The sequence below is a fragment of the Palaemon carinicauda genome, chromosome 15, assembly GCF_036898095.1.
Source record: "Palaemon carinicauda isolate YSFRI2023 chromosome 15, ASM3689809v2, whole genome shotgun sequence".
NCBI classification, from domain to species: domain Eukaryota; kingdom Metazoa; phylum Arthropoda; class Malacostraca; order Decapoda; family Palaemonidae; genus Palaemon; species Palaemon carinicauda.
Window position 1 is genome coordinate 133823189 of NC_090739.1, and position 25484 is coordinate 133848672.

The window sequence follows — 25484 nt, forward strand, 5'->3', positions numbered from 1 at the left end:
AAAGTGCCTACACATCAACCTGCTAGAATTGAAGGCCGTCTTTCTGGCCCTTCAACAGTTCCAACGGTTCCTGGCGGGTCACTCCGTGGTGGTGATGAGCGACAACACCACGGTAGTGGCTTATATCAACAAGCAGGGAGGCACTTTTTCACAACAGCTATCCCATCTTGCAGTAGAGACTCTGAGGTGGACCGAAACCCACTCGATAACACTATCAGCTCGCTTCATTCCTGGCAAGAGGAATGTGCTCGCCGACAGTCTGAGCAGGGCTTCGCAGATAGTGAGTACCGAGTGGTCTTTGGATCCTCAGATAGCCAACAAAGTCCTGACTTTGTGGGGTTCCCCGACGGTGGACTTGTTCGCGACAGCCTTGAACTTCAAGCTGCCCCTGTACTGCTCACCAGTCCCGGACCCCAAGGCACTCTGGCAAGATGCTTTCCAGCAACGGTGGGACAACATCGACGTGTACGCCTTCCCACCATTCTGTCTGATGAGAAGGGTGCTCAACAGGACCAGACTATCGGTCAACTGTTCCATGACTCTAGTAGCTCCGCTATGGCATCACGCGGAATGGTTTCCGGACCTTCTGCAACTCCTGACGGAACTCCCAAGGGAGCTTCCTCCACGACACGAGCTTCTCAGACAACCCCACTCCGGTGTCCCTCACAGGGCCGTAGCCTCGCTTCGGCTTCACGCCTGGAGACTATCCAGCGTCTCCTCGCGGAGAGAGGCTTTTCGCAACAGGTTGCGGAGAGAATGTCTCGGCACCTGCGAAGGTCCTCTGAGGGAGTCTACCAAGCGAAGTGGAGAGTCTTTTGTGGTTGGTGTCGTGGAAGGGGTATCTCTCCACTCGATGCCACTATTCCAGCAATAGCGGACTTCCTTGTGTATCTGCGAGAAGAAATGCGCCTTTCTGTCTCGGCAGTGAAAGGCTATCGCTCAGCCTTAAGCTTGGCCTTCAGATTGAAGGGCGTGGATATTTCTTCATCGCTAGAACTCTCTTTACTCATACGTAGCTATGAGCTTACCTGCCCCCAGTCGGAAGTGAGACCCCCTCCTTGGAACGTGGTTCGAGTTCTCAGGTCTCTCAAGAGACCTCCCTTCGAGCCATTACGCCAGGCCTCCGATCGCCACCTGTCTTGGAAGACGGCTTTCCTACTCGCCTTGGCCTCGGCCAAGCGAGTTAGTGAACTTCATGGTCTCTCGTACGACATCGCCCATTCAAGGGGATGGGGGGAGGTAACGTTCAGGTTCGTCCCTGAGTTTGTGGCCAAGACTCAGAATCCTGGAGTGCCGGATCCTCGGTTCGACTCTTTCAGGATCGCGAGTCTCCGTTCTGTAACAAACGACCCAGACCAGCTGCTACTATGCCCAGTGAGGTGTCTGAGGTACTACTTGAAGAGAACGGCTGCAGTCCGTCCTCATGTGCGAGCTTTGTTTGTGAGCACAGGCAGGACAAAGAGGAGGGTCACAAGGAACACCATCTCTGCTTGGATTCGAAGGGTTATCCACCATGCCCTGAATCCTGACCCTCCTCCGTCACGTCGCCCTCGGGCCCACGATGTCAGGGGTATTGCTACATCCCTGGCCTTCAAGAGAAACTTCTCTGTGACGCAGGTACTTCAAGCGGGGGTCTGGAAGCGTCAAACGACCTTCACAGCCCACTACCTGCAAGACGTGACCCACAGGAGCCTCGATACGTTCTCTATCGGCCCTGTGGTGGCTGCACAACAGCTGGTCTAACCTCAGGCTCCTTTTTGGACAAGTAGCAGTAGGTTGAGGGCGTTGTTACCCGGTCTTAGTCTGTGTGAATGAAAGAGTATGTCTGACCCTTACTTCTTTCTTCATTCTCCCCTCTCTTGGGGAAGCAGCATCCTGGTCCTCGCATAGCTGACCTCGACCTCTGCAGGTAACCCATGCTTCTTTGTGCTCCTAGTATTAAGCTTAATACTGTTGCGTCTCCCATACCCTGACGAGGTGGTATGGGGAACGTCCTATCCTAGAATTCCTATCTGAAGGTCTCAAGGTCAACTTCATAGGACGAGTCACACTCTCCTCCTCACACTACTTATGTAGGCCACTCGTTCCTAGCGATGCTAGGAACCTGTGAGGTACAGGGGCTCCCTCTCTCTAGTGCTGCTCACTAAGGGATCGAGCCCCCGGGCAAGCCGAAGTCAGTAAGGCTGGGGACTTTCCACCCTTCCTAAGGGGTAAGTCACCCTTTGTAAATAGCGTGGTTTGTATTTCGGTTACGGAACAAATGACAAATTCGAAGATAATTTGTATTTTTCCTAACCATACAAACCTTAGCTATTTACACATATGTGCCCGCCATCCCTGACCCCCAAGTCAAGTCCTACCTCTAAGTGAAGTGAAGCAAGTCACCGGTGTGTGGAGGGGGGAGGGGTAGCAAGCTACCCTTCCCCACCCCCCGCTAACTAGCGCGGGGGTAATTAACCCTCGTTAAAAACTATTGGCTCGTCATTTCAGCTGCGCTAAAAGTAAACCCTTTGTAAATAGCTAAGGTTTGTATGGTTAGGAAAAATACAAATTATCTTCGAATTTGTCATATTTAAGTTCTTGTGAGTAAATTGCCTCCATTGATAGTACCTATACATGACAAATTTAAAATGCCTTAACCCTTTTACCCCCAAGCTATTTGGAACTTTCCAACCCTTAACCCCCAGGCTTTTTTTTTTTTTCAAGCACATTTTGCTGTATATATTTTTTAAATTGCTCTAACAGCCTTAATTTTTGTCATAGAGAGGTCAGGTTGGTCTTATTCTTTTGGAAAGTGCCAGAAGTTTCTCATAAAGTTATCAAAAGTATGCAAAAAAATGTAAATAGCGGTTTTTTGCAAGGACGTACCAGTACGTCCATGGGGGTAAAGGGATGAGTTTTGTGAAACATACCAGTATGTCCATTGGGAGTAAAGGGTTTAATTATTATGGACATGTAATTTGAAATTATTTTTACATTCCATAAGTACAATGTAAACGTTATTATATTGTAAATGACTGTCTTTTAGGTTCTCCTACTGGTACCCCTGTGTCTGAAACAGTTTTCAAATAGAGAGGATTTGGTTGTTTAACTTTAATTGCTTGGGTAGTTCATTCACTTCATCTAAAAGGTACCTGATTTTTTTTTTTTTTTTTTTTTTTTTTTTTTTTTTTTTTTTTTTTTTTTTTTTTTTTTTTGAGAAAGTGTTGAAAGCCCTCCGTGTATGCTCTTAGCATTATACAGTATTCAGCTGTCATGTAATGCTAAATATTTAAGGCAAATATTTAATATTCTATTTGATTCCATCGTAGCTTATATTAAGCCATGAATTTAATGCTCGTTCAGTGAATTTTTGGTGTCTTATTTCATGATAGAGAATTTACAATGTAGAGAAGCATTATGATATTTCATATAATCAAAGTTACGTTGATCTGTCCCGTATAAATAGTCTTAATACTTACGTTTTGACAAGTCAGTACAGCGGACTAATTAAAAAATCTAATTGTACTACGTTTTAAATTTGTAGTGAAAGATTCTTGAGTTTGTATTTGAACCATTAATACAGGACTTTTAATTATAGCTTTGAAGTATTCAGAGAACCACAAGCAGTAACGACAGAGTACACCTTACACAAGATATCAGTGGACTAAATTATATGAGTTATTCATTTAACATTGAGCACAGTAATTAATACTCAGAGATTTAAATGCAAACCCAGGTTTATTGATTGCTACTAAGTAATGCTCATTGGTGGGCAGACAATGGATTGACAATAGTGCAAGTCACTATAGTTCAGATGCACCACTAGTTAGCATCCACTTTTTTATTTCAATCACTCGTCCATAAATCACGCCAGTTTATTTGTATTTACTGTAGATTTGTTTTTGCTCAATAGTGCACGGCGTCCTTGATGTAGATTCTTTTTCATGCAATATTAATCCAACATTGCACTGTAATTCCAAATTAAAATCGGAAACATGTCGACATGTCAAGATGAAAGTCGGCAACATGTCATTCAGAAAAATTATGTGATGATGTAGTGTTTTATAACTTGAAGTGAGAAAAAGAACTTAAATTTACCAATATGTTTTGAAAGTTTATTTTCCAGGAAATTTAATCCTCTGTATTTTTTTTTACATTATTACAAGAGTATACTGTATGATAAAAGGGGTATTTCACTCTACTGTATTTGTCTTTTATCTTTAATCTCATGTTGATTCTCTGTATGTGTTAAAGGCTGATGTTAAACATTTGACGTTGATTCTTGAAATATTCATGTTACACTTTTTTTTTCTTCTTCTTCCTCAGAGTATAGTACAATATTTTTTGTCGTGTTTAGTACAGTATATACTTTTAACCTTAGCTCACATTGTTTCTCAAAAATGTCTGCAGATGATAAATTTACAAACTCTTCTAATGTTTCCCAAGGTTACAGGAAACAATGTATTTATTTAGATGTATTTTGTATATACATCGTGATGATCTATTTTCTATGAAAGTATATTTTAATACTGTAATGCAAGTTTTGTTTGAATATCAAAACCACTTCATGCAAAAGTTAGTTTCTACATAACCTATTTCTCGCGAATTTGGGGGTTAGTTTAAGAATAAGTACTTTTCTTTTTGTATTGCATGCAAATATTTTTTGTGGTAATTTTATATTTTATTTCAGAATGTACAGTAGTGTAATTGGCAAGTGATAATTGCTTAGTTGTTTCACTTGCATCTGTATCTATACACTATTGGAACAGTTGAAAATTGGTTGAATATTTTAATGTAGCAAGCACATAATATATTAGATATGTTTGCATGAATATATTTATAAGTTAGGAGTGTGCGCAGTATATTTGATAAGCTATGAACAAACCCAGACTTCACTTGGTAGGCCATATGTAGCAGAGCAATTCTACTTGATGATATCAGTGGTGGCATATTGGAAACATCCCTGCTTAGCGATCGCCAGACTGGGATATGAGTCCCACTCAAGCTCTATAGTTTGTCTGCAACCTCACCATCCTTCTGAGTTAAGGATGGGAGTTTGGAAGAGCCTATAGGTCTACCTGCTGAGTCATCAGCAGCTATTGCCTGGTCCTAGCTTGGATGGAGAGGGGACTTGGGCCCTGTTTATATGTATATATGGTCAGTCTCTAGGGTATTGTCACTGTCCCTTGCCTCTGCCCTTCATGACCGGCCTTTAAATATAGCACAGAAGGAGTAGAGCACTTCCTCCTACATTTGGAAACATTTGTGTTAAAAAGGCCATGGTGGCCGATGTGGTAACGTCCCTGACTGGTGAACGCCACACTGGGGTTCGAGTCCCGCTCAAGCTCTAGTTCCTTTGGTCGCTGCAATCTCATCATCCTTGTAAGCTAAGGATGGAAGTTTGGGAAAGCTTATAGGTCTATCTGCTGAGTCATGAGCAGCCATTGCCTGGCCCTCCCTTGTCCCAGCTTGGATGGAGATGGGGCTTGCGCACTGATCATAAGGTATGTACGGTCAGTCTCTAGGTCATTGTCCTGCATGATAGGGCAATGACACTATCCCTTGCATCTGCCATTCATGAGTGGCCTTTAAACCCCATGTGTTTAGTCATTCAACCTTGGCATTTACAGTGCTCCAGATTTTGGCTGATGATCCATTCTTCATTCTTGTGTAGGTTAGATTATAAGGATTGTTGGATTCTTATTACTCTAGTTTTGTCTAGAAATGTGCTAATTTGAGTCATTTACCTCTTACGTATAGGTATCATATTTATTTAATTTATTTCTTAGTTCATACAATTTTTCTCTCAGGTTTTTAAAATGCCATGGTAGTTTGTAATTTATAGGTAGGAGATATATGATTTAAATCTGGTTACCTTGATCAGAGTGGGAAATCCAAAGTCTTAGTCTTACATACATATACCAAGGCACTTCCCCCAATTTTGGGGGGTAGCCGACATCAAACAAATGAAACAAAAAAGGGGACCTCCCCTCTCTACGTTCCTCCCAGCCTGACAAGGGACTCAACCGAGTTCGGCTGGTACTGCTAGGGTGCCACAGCCCACTCCCCGTATCCACCACAGATGAAGCTTCATAACGCTGAATCCCCTACTGCTGCTACCTCCGCGGTCATTTAAGGCACCGGAGGAAGCAGCAGGGCCTACCGGAACTGCGTCACAATCGCTCGCTATTCCTTCCTATTTCTAGCACGCTCTCTTGCCTCTCTCACATCTATCTTCCTATCACCCAGAGCTTTCTTCACTGCATCCATCCACCCAAACCTTGGCCTTCCTCTTGTACTTCTCCTATCAACTCTTGCATTCATCACCTTCTTTAGCAGACAGCCATTTTCCATTCTCTTAACATGGCCAAACCACCTCAACACATTCATATCCACTCTAGCTGCTAACTCATTTCTTACACCCGTTCTCACCCTCACCACTTCGTTCCTAACCCTATCTTCTCAAGATACACCAGGCATACTCCTTAGACACTTCATCTCAAACACATTCAATTTCTGTCTCTCCGTCACTCTCATTTCCCACAACTCCGATCCATACATCACAGTTGGTACAATCACTTACTCATATATAGAACTCTCTTTACATTCATGCCCAACCCTCTATTTTTTACTACTCCCTTAACTGCCCCCAACACTTTGCACCCTTCATTCACTCTCTGACGTACATCTGCTTCCACTCCAGCATTTGCTGCAACAACAGACCCCAAGTACTTAAACTGATCCACCTCCTCAAGTAACACTTCATTCAACATGACATTCAACCTTGCACTACCTTCCCTTCTCGTACATCTCATAACCTTACTCTTACCCACATTAACTCTCAACTTCCTTCTCTCACACACCCTTCCAAATTCTGTCACTAATCAGCCAAGCTTCTCTTCCGCGTCTGCAACCAGTACAGTATCATCCGCAAACAACAACTGATTTACCTCCCATTCATGGTCATTCTCGTCTACCAGTTTTAATCCTCGTCCAAGCACTCGAGCATTCACCTCTCTCACCACTCCATCAACACACAAGTTGAACAACCACGGCGACATCACACATCCCTGTCTTAGCCCCACTCTCTACGGAAACCAATCGCTCACTTCATTTCCTATCCTAACACATGCTTTACTACCTTTGTAGAAACTTTTTACTGCTTGCAACAACCTTCCACCAACTCCATATAACCTCATCACATTCCACATTGCTTCCCTATCAACTCTATCTTACGCTTTCTCCAGATCCATAAACGCAACATACACCTCCTTACCTTTTGCTAAATATTTCTTAGTAATGTGCTTTATGAAGAACTTTTATCTAGGAATAGTGTAGCAAAGGCCTACTATCATGTATAATACCATCGAAAAATAGTACAGTATTGGTACTTTGCTGGTTAAATTTTATAGTGGTTAGCTATGGTGTCGAAGGGGTACTTATATAAAATAGCTTGCAATTACCATTGAAGGCTTTGAAGTTTTCTTTGCAGGCTGAAGATCAATGTGATTGGGAGCAATTTTCTCTTCCGTTTCATTTCCTCCATTATGTTTTTAATGGATAAAAATCTTAAATCCCCTACACACTGAAACTGGAGGGTACAATCCATGGATTAGTCCATACTAGAGGCAAAATTTGTCAATGCCTCCCTGTACCGTAACATCTCCCCCAACTTATTGAGTGTGATGATGCGTTCCTTACCTTCGTTTTCCTCGTCATTTTTTTCCTGTTCCTTAATAACTTTTGAGAAACACATTAGGTCTGACTCCTCTTCAGTTACACAACAAATTGGCTTATTGAGAAAGTCTTTCAATATTTTCGATGATTAATCTATTCTGAAGAAGTGCTTTAATTTTTTCATTCTAACTTGTGTCGACAATTGTTTTCCTGTCCTGTCTGGTCTTCAGCTGCTGAATCTCATCTTAATTTTTGGGACAGGAACTTACAGTCTATTAAATTTCTTATTCCTAATCTGGATATTAATCTCTGGCACCGTCGTACAATGAGTTCGTCATGCATGTTGCATAAGATTTTTCAAAATTCTGACCATCCTTTGCATTCAGATCTTCCCGGACAGTACCATCCTGCAGTTACTTCTAATGGTCATGCCTTCATTATGAGGCTCAGTACTACACACTATTCTAGAAGTTTTATTTCACCTGTGACCAAGTTGTGGATTGATCTTCCTAATCAGGTAGTTGAAATCGTGCAACTTCTAAAGTTCAAATGTTTCATGTTGAACAGGCTGACATAAGTTTTATATTATAGTTTATATATGACAGATTTGTTCTAATGTTGTTACTGTTCTTAAAATATTTTAAGAACAACTTTCTTTGTAGTTTCTGTTGTAGTTTATTTGTTTCTTATTTTCTTTCCTCACTTTGCTATTTTTTTTCCTGTTGGAGCCCTTGGGGATATAGCATCCTGCTTTTCCAACTAGGGTTGTAGCTTAGTAATATTGATGATAATAACCTCTCATGGTTCTCCTAAGTCAGCTCGGCATCATACCCTTCGATCAATTTCAAGACCTTTACTCGGCCATTTCTGGGGAGCCTCTTGGGGAGTTCTTAACTTGGTTGGGAGAGACGTTTTTTCAGCAAGCGTTTACAAATAGTGGTTTCACGTCTTTGAAATTTTACTCTACCACAGAGGGGCAGTAGTTTATAAACTCCTCCAATCTTGTATAACTTCTAGGTTGGAGTTGTCATCCATAACTGATTGTAGTCTGGCTATCACATGTTAGCTGTAATGAGCTTTAAAACTCTTATTGGCCCCTTGATCCATCGGATGGCTAAGGGATGTAGTGTTGGCAGGAAAGAGCACCACCCTAAGTTGTCATGGAGAACCTGCACACATTGTGGATGTCTTAGAGCATTGTAAAAAGTTAGCAGGATCTACAAACCCAACCCTTAGCGGTTACAGGTACAACTCGGCCTCTGGCCAAAAACAATTTGGAAGCAAATTCAGGAATAGGTCACTCGTTATCCATTCCCACATGATATCAAGGTGCACGTGTGGAGACAAGAGAAAGACGTGCAAATGATATTGGAAGGAAATATGGTACAGTATTCATTTGTCAACTAGTTGATGAAAATGAAATAAAAATAAGGTACTATAGTTGAATTATATCTTTGGGAAAAGAAAATCATTTATGTAACCAGAGAAACAAGATACTGTATGAGCTTTGTCTATGTGTCTTTGACTGCCTTAAACCTAAGAACATTGCATTCTCCACTAGCAAGGAAGGTTTTCGGTGGCGTATTCTATATGTTTACGCGAGTCGCGCTGCAACCTGTGGGTTACGGCAAGCAAGAAAAGAACTTTTGAAAGCTTTACAAATGATGAACAGGAAATATGAAGCTGCTAAAAGACCACCGAAAAACAGTTTATTTCTGAAAAGATTTCAAACGTGAAAACCTGCAAATGGTAAACACAGAGCTGTGCAGAAATCTTTCCATTTTCATTGGCTAGATTTATCAAAGGATAGTCAGGTCCTTGTGGTGCCAGTGCCTTTTTAACAAACGCAAGTGACCTCTATTGGTGTATACTAATTCCAGTATATCCACTGCCAGGCATCGGGAATAGAAGATGCCTTAAACCTAATTTGTCTGAAGAAGTGCAGGAGTACTTATCAAAAATAGGAATTTCCATATCGGTCTGTGGTCACTTGACAGAGAAAATTTGATATTATAGATTGTTTGTGGCTTATTTGAAATGTATATTTATACAGTATATGTATACACTGTATACAGTATATATCTATATACTGTACATATAAAATTCATATACTGTAACGGTATATTGTATGTATGCATATATATACAGTATATGGCTATATATATTCATTAATTGATCCCAGGAAGTTGTTTTTGATGTAGGTCAGAAATGCCCTTATAAAGTGATACATAGGCTACATAATATATTTATGTATCATTAATGTATGATATATATATATATATATATATATATATATATATATATATATATATATATATATATATATATATATAATTTTTATGATCCTGCTGATGTTCATATTGCTGTATACTCAGAACCTCGATTTAATCGACCTATACCCATAAAATTTTAAAATATTTTCCATTTTCTTTTCCCTCAATAAAAGGAGGAGCATCTAGCTGTAATTGGTAACTTGAGCATCAGTCTCTTTGTTCCGTTTCTTTAGTCATGTGGTACTAATGTAATCCGAAGGTCTCCAGATTGTTATCAGTGTGTATATACGGTACAGTATTCATTACCCCTAAACTTAAATTTTTCCTTGGTCCGTTTTTTCATATCTTCATTATCTCCTCCCACGCCTATTGACGCAAAGGACCTCGGTTAGATTTTGCTTGTCGTCTCTATCTTAAAGCTTATAAATCAATACTTCTTCAGTCATCATCTCCTACTTCACGCTTCATAGTCCTCAGCCATGTAGGCCTGTGTTTTCAACCCTTCTAGTGCCTTGTGGAGCCCAGTTGAAAGTTTGGGGACCTACAGTATTCTCTCTTGGGGAGTGCGAAGATCATACCCAAACCACCTCCATCTGCCACATCCACATATGGTACTTGGGTAATCTGTCTTATAGTTGCATTTCTAATACAAATATGATTAGACCAATAAATATATAGAAATACAAAGCAAGTTTTTCAGTCTGGAAAAGTGTACGACTTTGAGAAGTAATAATTGGGTCTTCTGGTATAGTGTATGGTTTCTCATTCTATTACTTTCTGTGCAATATTCCTACTTTTACACTACTGGAACTCTATTATTGAAAGTAAGAGTCATGACATCATTGTTAAAGCATAATAGTTGCAAGATAAACTTACCATCAAATTTTTGTGGTTCCTGGTGACAAAGCTTCTAATCTTCACAAACTTATGTTTACTTAAATATTTGTTGATGACCTTAGTTCACGTTTGGATGTTTTATCAAACTTCCAATATTTTAATTAAATCAAATTTAATATAGTATTCTTCAACCAGGGAACTACTGATGATGATATGTAAGGATGCAAAATTCATGATGAAAAAAAAATGACTCCTACAACAATTTAGGTAAATACGTCAAATTTTGACAGGATTATACAAAAAACTTGGCTTACTAGGTCATGTTTGCTGAAATGTTTGTGTCCTTGGGGGTAGTGAATTTAAAGACCACTCATTAATGACATATGCAAAGGATGGTGACAGTGCCCAAGCTAGGACCAGAGAGGGCCAGGCAATGGCTGCTGATGACTCGGCTAGTATTCCTATAGGCTCCAACAACCCCAAAGCCCCTATTGTTACCTCACAAGGATGGGGAGATTGCAGCCACTACTGTCAAAATTGAGTGGAATTTGAACCCCAGTCCAGCAAATGCCAATCAGGAATGTTTCCAATAGGGCCACCAGCCGGTAGTATCAAGTTGAAGATTCTTTTCCATTCTATGATAATTTTACTGCAGAAATAGATTGCAAGACAGGGATGTTTCCAATAGGCTATTACAACCGTATCTGTTGCAGATTTAAGGCTACGTTTCCAGTCTACATGACCTGGGATTCAGCATAGTTTAGCGTTTGTATTTATTTTCTAGGCACATTTTTCGTTCTGGATAAGCAAATTTAAAAACAAATATTTTACTTTTATAGCGCTTTTGGAGTCACTGAAAAATGCAAACTTTTTGTGGAACTATTTTCAGAAGTCTTAGCAAAAAAATATTTCAGACACTTCTAAGAATTCAGAGAATGCTTTCCTGTCTGTAGATGTTACACAAAATCTCACACTAGTGGGAGATTTGGACCCATCTCTGCAACTGCATAGTACTAAATGGACTTTTTCTTCTAGGCATGTGCAGTAATGCATATATTATAGACAAATTAACTGCATTAGAACCCAAGAATAAGAATGTCTCGTACAGCATCTTGTACTAACAAATCAACTCTTGTTATAGTACAAAGCAGCTGTTGTATCCATAATGGATTATGAAAGTCAGGTACAACTTGGCCTCTGGCCGGAAACAATTGAGAAACAAATCAGGGAAATGTGACATAGCAAATTCAAAATGAATGTTAACTACAGTAAATATTGCTAAGCTTGCAAAGTGAAATAATGATACTGTCGGGACTGCAGGTTTAGAAATTAGTAATGTTTAGCTTCTCTGTGAAAACTCAGAACTTTCACTCTATTCTTCCTATGTCATATGAAGGTGCTATTGAAAAATTATGATCTCTACATCAGTGATAATTTTTCAATATTAGTAATGTGCCTGGCAAGCAACATAACATTTCATACTCGACTACTGTATAATCTTTACAGAGCTCACTGGAAGTTTTGATGTATCAAAATGGAAAAAGGTTTCCTTTTGATTTGCGTAATTATAATATTACAAATGCTGCAGGTCAGGTTGTTGCTCATTTTTCTAATTTTAAGTTCCTTGGTGGTCTGATAATTCATCACTACTGATGAAAATCATAAATTTTATCAGAGAACAACATAATTCTCTGAAAAAATTAATAGATCAAACAGTCCATATAAGATACATAACAAATTGATAACTGGAAACATTGTGTGTGTAGTATACAATACTGTATAATGACGATGACTTCTTCTTGCTTGAGGGTACACTCAAGTACACTAGTTTATCTTGTTTCTCTTCCTCTTGTTATTTAGAAGGTTTTATAGTTTACCTTTGATCGATTCATTTTAATGGTATTATTGTTTTTAAACTCTCTTGTAGTATATTTCCTTATTTCCTTTCCTTACTGAGCTATTTTCCCTGTTGGAGCCCTTCAGGCTTATAGCATCCTGCTTTTCCAACTAAGGTAGTAGCTTAACAAGTAATAATAATATTAATATCCCTACATTAAAGGGTTGGTTGCCTGATTGCACTCCCTCCAATGCCTTCGATCAAACCAAACCCCTTCCCTCCATATCAACCATGCCTGGTATTGTCTAGTGACTGATTCATCACAAAAAAAAGTAATATGCTAAAAGAAAGATATTATGTTGGATTTTTTAACTTTTATTTCTATTATTTAAGATAGATTATCTTGTGGTTTTCTGTCTTAAGGTTCCTCAGCAGGGGATATAAGCATTCCCTCTGCATTCTAGATAGACCAATACTTTTTATGCTTGAATGGCCTTTGATGCCCTAGTGCTTGGCTTGAGGCTAAAATTTTATAATCCTATCCTATCCTTTAATTCATAGGAGACTGAAAAACTGCACTTGAGCTTATAATTTGTTCCCAAATACTCGAGTACAAGTAAAAAGTGAAGAGTCGACTGTGGCCTGAAAAATTTTCCTAAGTACAAACTTGAGATATCCTACTAAAAAATTTATTAAACATTTATTTTTATATATATAACCATCCTCCCACCTCACTTCTAATTTATAACTGTGAAGTTGGTGTAGATTTTTTAATGCTGAACCCATCTATGAAAAGTAAGTTGACACTGGCAAATTTCCCTTTGATTTACGGAGAGAGGAGTTGCGAGTGAATTTCCATTTTATTTTCGAAGAGAGGAGTTGTGAGGAAATTTCCCTTTGATTTATGAAGAGAGGAGTTGAGTTTAATATATGATAAAATTGAATAGTTCAACTTCAAATATGCAGAATATAATCTCAATGTGAGCCCAACAAGTATAAGAGTGCTTGGTACCTACTTTTTCTTATGTAACTGAATGCAGCAACTGACAATGTGTCAAGTCATAAAATTATAGAAATATGTTAACTCCAGAATAATGAACGTGCAACAAACCAGACCAGTAGTTTAGTAGTTACAGTCTGTAAGTGAGGACAGAATTTTTTAGCATGATCAATCTATCTATTTACCAAGGCACTTCCCCCGGGGGTTAGCCGACATCAACAAAGGAACAAAGGGGACCTTTCCCCTCTCCCCACATCCCAGCCTGACGAGGGATTCAGCTGAGTTTGGCAGATATAAAATTACACAGTTGACGGCTCTAAAGTACCTAATGGAATTGAATATGTATGCAGATATTTTGTCTTCACTGCTATAGTGTCTCATTACTCTTCTAGTGGCATGTCTTCTTTTCGTAAGGGAAGAAAATGGGAAATTTTTCTAAAATTATAGGGGTAAATGTCGATAGACCGAGCCTCTGGAGAAGAAGCAATACGAGTGTCAGGTGATTATAGAAATGAATTTGTGGCAAAATTCTTTTGATTACAACAGTTAACTGCTATAGGCAAATCTCTTGAAGTAGCTTCTACCTTATATGACAACAATATTTCCTTATGCAGTACTGTACAGTCTACGGATAGGTTTACAGCATTAATGACCCTAAGATGCTATAACTCCTATTGCCTAATTAATCAGAAAATCCAGATTTTGCAGACCAGCCTCGTAAATTACTTAACTGTCAAATTTCTGCTGGGTTCCTGCTCACATAGGGTATCACAGGTAATCAATTGATTAAAAACTAAGGTCTGGTAATTATATACAGTAGATCCTCAGCTTGCAAACTTAATTGGCTCCAAGAAGCTGTTTGTAAGTTGAATTTTGTTAAATTTTCTCCCAAAACCTGAATCCCAAGCCTATGACTTACAGTTACGAAAGTTAACAAATAGTCGGGTTTCTTATGAAATACTGTATGTATCAGGTTATTACAAATGTTTTGTTATTGTTTTATTACAGTATTTCTTTATCTTATCTTTGTTATTTTCAGTTGGATTTGTGTTTGTAAGTTGAGGACCTCCCCACCATATTCCTCATTCTGATCTGAAATGGGTTTTTCAATCTTAAACACTATTAAGGATAGATGGTAAGCACATAGGATTACCAGTGTTTAAAGGCTGCTCATGAATGGCAGAGGCAAGGGACAGTGACATTGCCCTATCAAGCAGGACAATGCCATAGAGACTGACCATATACTGTATACAGTACACCTATGATCAGCCCCCAAGCCCCCTCCACCAAAGCTAGGACCAAGGAGAGTCCGGCAATGGCTGCTGATGACTCAGCAGCTAGACCTATAAGCTCCCCCAAACCCCCATCCTTAGCTCACAAGGGTTCGAAGATTGCAGAAACCAAAGGAACTGACGAGTTTGAGCGGGACTCGAACCCCAGTCTGGCGTTCACCAGTCAGGGACGTTACCGCATCAGCCACTACAACCCTACAACAATAAAAAGTACCTAGTGTGGGACTTCATTATTTGTTCATTTGTTCCAAAAGGAACTAATGCCACATAATTTGCTAAATTTCCTCAGAAATTAAATACATTTCTAAGGTATTATACAGTATGCATAAATGTAGTGGTATTGTGTAATAAAACACAGTTCTTTCCTGAAAAATGAAAATACAAAATAAAACTACTATTTCAATGAAATTACCTGCATTTCATTGGCTATTCATTCAAATGAAGAAAGAACTTGTCGAATATTAAAAGAAATTCCATTTCACATAAAAGCTCCATTGTCTCTATGGTAAGAGGAGCCGGCATGTATAATGGACGTGAGTAAACCTTTCTCTTGCACTATCCATCATTTTAACTTATTCTTTTTGAAGTTGTCTAGGCAAGACATTTCTTGTGCCTATGTTTTTTATGTTCATGTTTTTGGTTCCTTTCTTTGTTCTGAATATTACAGACAAATCTCCGAAGTTTGTTCAAACTATGTTTTGTTAAGTTTGTGGAGTTTATAAACTGTTATCATGTAAAGTGCATTCCCTGTAGAGGACTGAATGCTCATTGTTTTCCAGAATTTAATAGCTTATGGAGGAGCTTGTGTCTTATCATTTCCATTTGGCTTGACATGATAAGAGGAAGGAAGTGTTTGTTTGTTTGAAGTCAGAATGGACTTAAAAGTGTCAAGTTATTAGTTTGGCAATTCAGGATGTAGAAGCTTTAAGTCTTGATTTAGAATGGGTTATGCTCTGGAGCTATTTCAGTCACCACTTGTAGCCCCTTTGTTGTTTCCTGTGCATGCTTTTCAAGATGTTACTAATCATTCTCGAGAAACTACACAAACTCCTTTAGTAGGTCAAGATTCTCTAGTCTGTATTGCAGACCTTATGCCTTTTTATGTTAGTTTCTTATCTTCAAAGGAGGTCTTACCATTCTCCTTTGTAGACCACGTATAGGTTTTGATCTATCTATTTACCATGGCCTTTCCCCAAGTTTTAGGGGTGCAAAAGGGGACTTTTCCTCTCCTCGCTCCTCCCAGCTTGACGAGGACTCAACCGAGTTTGGTTGATACTGCTAGGGTGCTACAGCCCACCCTCCTCCTTTATCAACCACTAATGAAGTTTCGTATGCTAATTCCCCTCTTGCTGCTACCTCGGCAGTCACTAAGGCGACTGAAGGAAGCAGCAGGGTCTACCGGAACTGCGCCACAATTGCTCGCCGTTAATTACTAATACGTTGTGATAATCCTATTGATATTAACCAACTCAAGAGTAGTGTGTTACATTCCTCTTTTCTAAGGAAAACATTTTTGAGGCTGCTGATACGCTTTGTTAGGAGTGCTTTAAGGCTGGTTCACAAGTTCCTTTTTCAGTTACACTCCATGATAACAAAGTCTCTTTCCTTCATATCTCCACAACCCAAAAACTTGAGATTAGCGACCAGTTATAGAAGTAGCTCATTGAATAAGTATAGTATCTCATTCTCAGGAGGTTCTCCATGGAGACAATCCTTAGTCTAGCAACAGTACAACAGGAAGAAAAGGTATTTTCAATCTATCTGTGAGACTCCTATTTCCCAATGTCCCACTATATCTCAATTCAAGAAAATATCTGGTATATTTTCCAGGACAAAACTTATCAAATAAGGGCAAATGCCCCAATTTCAGGTTAAGCATGGCACTCCAAGGATTCACAAGAGTGATAGTCCTACTAGTAAAATGATTAAATTATCTGGAGCCAGAGGTCTTTTATATTTGTATGACTGGTTAATTCTAAAGATCTATTAACCCTCTGGTGATCCAATACCCCTAAACTAAGTGCGTCACCGAATATTTATTTCATGGAAATATTTTCTAAAAATCGTTGAGTCATCTGACGAAAACGAAATTTGCATCTGAACGCAGAATGATTCTGGTCCTAATAGAAAACAGTATTTATTACATGCTTATTTTGCAAGATGTCAGCGTAGGTATGGTTTGTATACCATTTGAAAGAGCACTCTGTGTTTTCACATGATACAGTATATGGTAAGATATAATAACATGAACATTTCTATTTAAAAAACACTATCGTTAATTTAGTTACATAAAGATAATAATTTGTCTTTCGTTACTCTATAATTGCTCATTTTTTTCTGATAATTTATATCATTTATTTATGTGTTCATTAGGAAATCTATTCAGCTTTATAATGCAATTTTCTGTTTCTACTTATTCTTAGTTTTACTACAAAGCTTCAACGAAAGTGGGTTGACACATGACACCGTTGTCACCTGTAAAGATTTTGCATTTTGTGATTATTCACGGCTCATTTTCAATCAAAATTATATTAAAATTGTTGCTAAAACATTACAAATCAGCCATTTATTCATAATTTCTGTGAAAAATTAAGCCCTTTCACATAATTCATATATTTTTTTATGAATACAGTATGTTAAGATACCTTTACATATTTTGTATAATTTTCACATTTTTTAATTTTAAGGTAATTTTAAACATTGCATGTGTATTCTGTTTACATCAGGATAAGCTTCAATCTTTTTTTGATATAGATGCAACAAACCGGAAGTTCATTTGTTACAGTTTGGCCGTACCGAGACGCAGAAAATTCCTCTGCCAATGGTAAGGTACAGCTGTGTTTATCCCTCGTGCTCAATTAAGAATGAAACTTTTCCAGCTGTATCTCAACCAACTTGGGTACAGAAACTTGACCTGAATGCATTTATGATAACATACCTTCAGTGTCAGACAAAACGTCTCGGTTTGTGGGATTCTCTTCATCTTCTTTAATAAGTGTCTTGTTACTGGTTCTGGATATATCACTGTTTTTGTGTATCTAGCCAGGTGTAGAGCTCTCTCTAGTTCAAGATCACGCGAGGACAGTGGAAGCCATACCTCAGGATTGATTCAATCTCAAGCGTTAGACATTCCTTACTTTAGCCATGATAATTCTAGATCTCAACAGCTTCTGAGTATCAACGAATGCAGAGATGTGTGTTTCCTAGAACTGTAAGCTCTTCTATCAAAGCCCACTGATTCAATTCCCAAGGAGGATGGATCTTTTAAGACTACCTCACACCCAGTGGTTGCACCAAAACTCTCTCGTGCTCCACCGTTACCTCACAAAGTAAGGGTTTTTAAAACCAACAACACAGTCCATTGGAGCTTCAAGGCAGCTTTCAACTAGAAAGTTATACCAACATCAGTGGCCTATTTATTCCTGCTGTTGTAATTCAAGTTAAGTTGCTTCTCCTTACCTTTTTTAATAACATTTTAAACTTAAGATTTGTGAGGTCTGAAAATAGTTTCTCCATTCCTTCTATGAAAGCTTGTATCTATGTTGACATTTGTTCTTCAGTGTGTATGTTAGAACTTTGGTTCTAGCAGTTGTGATATGAGATACCTCCAGATTCTTACCCAAGGTTTAAAGGCCACTTATGAATGGCAGAGGCAATAGACAGTGACATTGCCCTAGAGACTGACCACATATACATATGATCAGTGCCCAAACCCCTTCTCCACCTAGGCTAGGACCAAGGAGGTCCAGGCAATGGCGGCTGATGACTCAGCAGATAGACCTATAGGCTCTCTCAAAATCCCCTCCTTAGCTCGCAAGGATGGTAAGGTTGCAGCAACCAAGGGAACTAATGAGTGAGTGTTCCTCGAACCTTAGTCTGGCGTTCACCAGTCAGGGACGTTACCTCATAGGCCACCACAACCCTATTATGTGGATAAATGCAGTACTCCCATAGATGCTTGCAATATAAGATATGTGATATTTCATGCATTTTAGTAAGCAAGATTTGCAAGTCTAGTGGTGTTCTGCTAATAAGGATTGCATCATCAGCATACTTTAGATTAGCTAATTTCCTGTCACCAATCCAGTCCAATCCTTCTCCACTATCCCCAATTACAAAATCCATGTGGAGGATAAACAACATAGGTGACAGCACATTCCCTTGGAGTACTCCAAGACAGGGCAGAGAAATGGTATTTTGATGTCGGGCGTAACAGGCAACTCCTTATGCTTATGCATGAAGCTACTGCTGCAGCTGGCAGGGTAGTGATTATGTGAGTGAATGTTTTGCAAATGATTTGAAACTACTGTACATATAGTCTTTTTATACTGTAATGCCACCATCTGTTTATCATAAATATGATAAACAACAAAGTATATCACATGAAGTATTTTATACTGATCATCCCAGATCTTCATCTGGTATAGTATTTTGCTACCGTATCACTAGAGAGAATTTTTTTACCAAAATCCCGTCTGTTGTTACAGCAGAATTGTGTTATAAATTCAGATCTTCAGGTTATTGGAAATACGCCATTGCAGATATGTGTAACCTCAGTGACTAGACCTGCTGTTGTGCAGTAAAAATACAGTTTAGATCCAGTACTCATTTAAGCAAAAAGTGAGATAAAGATACTTGTAAAGTATCCAAAGTTACAACAACTAAGACCAGGTCAAAGGTAACCGATTTTGTCTGATTATTTAACGTCTTTAAAAAGCAATCACCTTTATTTAATGGTAATCTCCATGGAATTATGAAACTAGTAACAATATCCCTCATTGTGGCATATTTAAAACAAGATCAATCAGAGAGTTCAGACCTCCGTCATTGAACATTGCCAACATTTAACTAAAGTCTAAGGAGCTCGCCTCCCACTTTTCATGTGCTGACTGTACAGTAGATGGTGAAAAGTGCAATGTTGATCCGGAATCGTGATCTTGATCTGTATCACCTCCAAAATTTCATGGTTTCTTTTGATGCGTATCTATCCATTGCTAAAATTTGGTGAAAATCCAGTGTGTCAGTTTGTTTTGATGTACTGCAATCTTTAAAACTGTGAACAATGCAAATCTGGATCTAGAATCTGGGTCCGGTACTGCATCATCTCCAAAAGATGTTGGAGTTGTCCATGGCCTAAGATCTATGTGGGGTGAAAATTTTTTAAAAATCTGTCTGTTTGTTTTAACATTATTTTTAAAATAGCGAAAAATGCCAATCTGGATCCGGATCCAGATCACCTCCAAACTTTTAGGTCGTCCTTGACATAAGATCTATCTTTGGTGAGAATTACGTCAAAATCTGGTGAGTAGTTCTGATGTAATTCTGTCCACAGACACAGACATCAATAAATAAATAAACGGACTCGAAAATATAACCTCCTTGGCGGAGGTATTAACATTACTACTGAAGTACTTCTACTCCATCCTCACGTTTGTCAAATTAGTTTGACATCCTGTCAAGTCTTGGAAGTAAAAGTATCCTACTAAATTTTGTCAGAAATTGGATAAATTATAATTTATTCAATCATTAAATTTTGAAAATGATATTGGTAGATATTTTAGGAACAAACCTCTCTGGGCAGCCTGATAAGATGAGAATGTTAACTTGATCTGATTGAATAATGTATTATGATAAAGTACTGTACCAATAAAAAGTTATTTCACATATATTCATAAGAGCATGTTGTCAGAACCATAAAATTACCCTTGTGATTTTGTTGAACACATCAAAGTGAATAATCAAATTAGAACCAATAGCAAATGTTTAGTTTGTTGGAACTATTAAGAAGTTGTTTTTGAATAAATTTCTCCAAAATTGTTTTACTCTTGGGTTAAAAATTTAACTTTGGTCGAGAATTGAGTTCTCAGTTATCTATATTATGTTCTAACAAGTTTGTTAATTTTGCAAAAGCCTGTATTTTATTTAGTAAAGACATAACCTAGGCCACAAGACCTGTAAGATTTATTCCATAAAGGTAAATAACTCTGAATATGGTGTACTAGTAACTTCATAACTGTATAACCTATTTATGGTATATATATATTTCTGTTTCATAAAATTTACTGCTTAACTAATGTATATTTTTTATATGTAAATTTCTAGTGGGCCTATTTATATTTCTTTTTCCAAATTGTAAATATTTTAAATTTGCATAGGCCATTGGGCTATGGATGTAGACATGTTTATAGATGCATAATTGCTTGCATAATTTTGCCCATATATATATTTTTTTTCTCTCTCTCTCTCTCTCTCTCTCTCTCTCTCTCTCTCTCTCTCTCTCTCTCTCTCTCTCTCTCTCTCTCTCTCTCTCTCTCTCTCTCTCTCTCTCTCTCTCTCTTTTCTTTTCTTTTATTTTCATATAGAGTATGAGTTACACTTGTGTATTGGTCCATGAGAGAACAAAGACCCCTGAATTTACTACCAGACTTTGTCTTTCATAGTATTTTTGTTAACTTGAACTTTTTCTATTTATATTTGGACTTTTCTGATATACTGTATATTATATCATGCATACTGTGTGTATACTGTATATATAAAAATGTGTACTGTAGAACTTAGTAATAACAGACACCGTTATATCAGCTTTTGGGTATACATACAGTACTGCAATGGACTGAATATACATAACCAGAGTAGTGTTCAGTTGGTGTTGTAAAGGTCTCCTGAAGAAGAACATAGTTATGAGATAAAAAGAGAACTGCATAGTCCAGAGATATTTTTATATATTTACATAAAGATGATTTTTACCATATTTATTATTGGCACATCATCATAAATAGCCACTTGAAGGAATAATTCTATATCAAAGAAATCTCTTTTTTTCTATCTTAGAAAATGTAAACACACTCGGCTGATTTTATCGTCGGTTGATTTTGAGCTACCACTCTTGAGCATATGCGTATGTATAGATAACAAATAATGTTCTTAATGTATGTAAAGATGATGTTATTACAAATATTTTACTTTCTGTATCATTAGAAATTCCAAATAGATAGGAGCAAGCTCTTAAACCAGCACACTCATTTTTAAAGAATTGTGATGATAATTATTGAACACTATAACCCCTAATGTCGCAAATTAATACAAATTGAACAATCACAATGAAAAATAGATTTAACTCTGTAAAAAAATTTAACTGTCATATACCTATACAGTCTGTGTATATGCATTTATATGTAATATATTTATATACTGTATATGTGTGTGATGACTTTTACACAGAATAGGGTCATTATATTTGGGCTTTTAAAAAGATGAAAAGATATCCATTTAAGGAAATTACAGTACACCATCTAGTCTCTTGGGTCTTATCTATACTGTGCTTTCCATTTTATTTGTGTGTTATTATATATGGTAAATATACTTTACCAAAACAATTAGAATATTTCCTGTAGAGAAATTCCTTTTACAGGATGTGTAAATTTTGCTCTTACACTTACCAGAGATTCAGAATAAATTACTGTATGTATAAATTAAGCCTTGGTTTACTCTGAGGTTTGCCTGTGTAGTTTTATTATTGCATGCTGTGTAGTTTCAAGTATTTTTTATTATTGTTAAGATAATATAAGTGCACATTAAATTTTTTTTTCTAGTGTTGAGGTACAGTACTGTAAGTGTACAGAGAATATAAGCTGATCTCTATGGAATATTTATTTGCTATTTGTCTGTATAATTAAAACTGAATCGTTATTGTTTCAGACCTTTCAAAATCCCTGTTATTATTGGCTGTGATGTTTATCCTGATAAATTGTACAAATGTTTCACTATGTTTGTCGTTCAGCGACATTACTGCAAACAAATTTGAACAAAAGTTTTTGTGCTGTACTTATGTTTGCTATGAACTGTATATGCAGTAGGATATTTATAGCATTTTTTTTATAATAGAATTCTATACTTAGAATTATATGAACAATTTGTTTGATTAAAACTTGAAAGTGAGTTTCAAAAGATAACCAATTTTGTGTCTTCATTCTGTCAATTTCTGATGAGTTATTCTTAAAAAGAAAATGTCTGTTTTGCATATATTACAAGCTGTATTGTGGATTATTTATATCTGTGTAAAGATCTTTTGTTTACCTGTTAATAATGATTATTTTCCCCTACAGTAGCCTGAAGGTCCTGCTTACTGACCAGATGCATTTGCCATTCTTGTCTTTGCAGTATCTAAGTTGGCGTGTTCATGAGAGGGCTGATATCTCTCCGTGCGCTTAGGGACACTGAGGCATCTTCTGTACCTGGATTTATCTAAGCCTCTGTCCTAGTGTTATGCATGCGCCCAAGACACACCTTAGACAACATAGTGTTCCTTTGAATCATGGCTAAGAGAAAACGGACATGTATTTTTTAGATTGATTTGTAAAGTGTTAACGTGAATGATCGAATGCCAACACAATTATGATTATGCTTCAAAAGGCCTCAGCATAGAAGGTGTAGATAATGATTCATTGATAACTACAGAACGTTGTTGTTGTTGTGTGCGAGGCTTCATTGCATCATTAGGGTTGTGTACTTGTATCATAGTGTAATTAGATTTCATTTTGTCGAGTGTATTATGAATTCATCAGTAGTTTTGAAATTATACAACAGTTTCATTAAGATTAAGGAAATTTATTTCACTTTTCCAAATTGTACTCATTTTCTCTTTTTTTTATTATTTCTGTATCTATCATAACTCCTTTACATTTCATCAAAATTAACAAAGTAAATGTCTGTGTACTAGGAGATATATACTTCAGTATTATACATTTTTTTAATGTATATTCTTGCATCATTGTATATATTGAATGTTACTGAGTTTAGTGCCAATAGGTATTTTTAATTGGTAGAATGCTGCACTTGGATACACATGTAGTTTACTTAATTTAATATTACGTCGGAGATGTGTTTTGATTAAGCTTTGTAACTGAGATCTGTGAATTTCATTCTTTAAACACGGGACACGAGAGTTTGGGAGAAGAGAATGTGAGAATATGACAGTGCCAAGTAGTTTCAGCAATTTTAAATGCTGCTTTTACATTTCAGTCATGGGGTTTGTACCTTTGAGCTACTTTGTATATTAAATTTCCTGTGGTGCAACATTCTGCTTAAGATAAATATGTCACTGAGAAAACATAATTCTTCAATTTCCTCCTTACTTAATTTAGCAAGCATTTTTTGTTTGTTTTTGTGACAGCAATTGCTATTTATGCCCTATCAGTACATCACTACAGTTCATTACTTCTATAAATTTCATATTTATTTAAATTTTATACATTCTTCTCTCATAGTTCATAGGTTTATATTTCATATGAAGGTCTTTCTGGGATTCCATCTTTCTTTACTGTGTCTTGTATAGCACTGTATATTGAAGGTCTCCAAGCATCACTTTGTTTCCATTGCATTGCTCTCTGCATTTTGCCTATTATAGCACACTTTTTTTTTCATTCAACTGTCCAACTATCACATCTAAGAATAATTCCCGTCATGTGGTACGGTATAAATATTTGTCAGTAGCATCATTTAAAGTAATTTATGATACTCTAATCTATAAATGTTAGTTTGTCTTTTTATTGTGAATGGTAATACGTATAAAGCGTAAATTACCAAGGTAACGTAATATGATGAAAATTATTTTATCAAGTCGGTTCACGATGACGTCACTATTTTGTTGTACAGTTTTGCCAGTAATGTTTACCAGTGCCAGATATCTTTTTTTTATAAAAGTTACAATTATTTCATCACTTTTTCATGAAGATATTCAGAATAACCCAGACAAAATCAATTCAATTTCATCGAGTGCAAAGTTAGTTTTCAGTTGCAGCATCTGGTTTTTACACAAATCATTACTCTCTCTATAAGTACCCACACTGTACCCTAAACATAACAGTCATGAAGACACAACGTGCAGTTGCAGGCACATCTGTATTTGATTTTTATTAACATGAATATTCTTTTACAGTATGAATGTGTATGTGGGGGTATGTTCAGGAACACTATATTCACAGTTAATTTTATATGGTTATAAAACAAGAAAAACGAGATGTGTCAATTTCAGTCAATAGGAAATTTTCTCTATGTTAATTTTGTTAAGTGCAATCATATCTCTCTTTTATTGTGGTTTAACAGAAGTCATAGTGCAGTGCAGTACATACGTTTTTTTTCCACATTACAAGTCATAATGTCTTTCATAGCTTAGTTTGTTTGGATACATCATTATAATTTCATTGTTCATATTTTGAGTGTTAGTATAGGATATTCATACGGTGTCATTTTCATACCCAAAGATGAGTGCATAAGCTTGAATAAATTGTATATTTTGAAATTGCTATCTTATTTTAACCTTATAAACTCCCAGATTCTTGTCCCTTGATTGTGGATGGTTATTTATTATTTAAAGATTGACAAGATATCTGAGATTGTTTACCTAAATAGCTATTCTATTTACCAAGGCACTTCCCCCAATTTTTGGGTAAGCTGACATCAAACAAAGGAACAAAAGGGGACCCTTATTCTCTGCTTCTCCCAGCCTGATGAGGGATTCAGCCAGAGTTTGACTGGTACTGCTAGGGTGCCACAGCCTGCCTTCCCTCCCCTTATCCATCACAAAT

General features: G+C 37.3%; 1 protein-coding gene across 1 annotated transcript in view; it reads left to right on the top strand.

Moving 5' to 3' along the window:
- Window positions 1-25198, top strand: part of LOC137654760 (serine/arginine repetitive matrix protein 2-like) — a 119520-nt gene extending 94322 nt beyond the window's left edge. Inside the window, exon 7 of the mRNA XM_068388695.1 lies at window positions 23059-25198. The gene's annotated coding sequence lies outside the window, so the exon portion shown is untranslated. The remainder of the gene's footprint in view (window positions 1-23058) is intronic.
- Window positions 25199-25484: the final 286 nt, after the last annotated feature.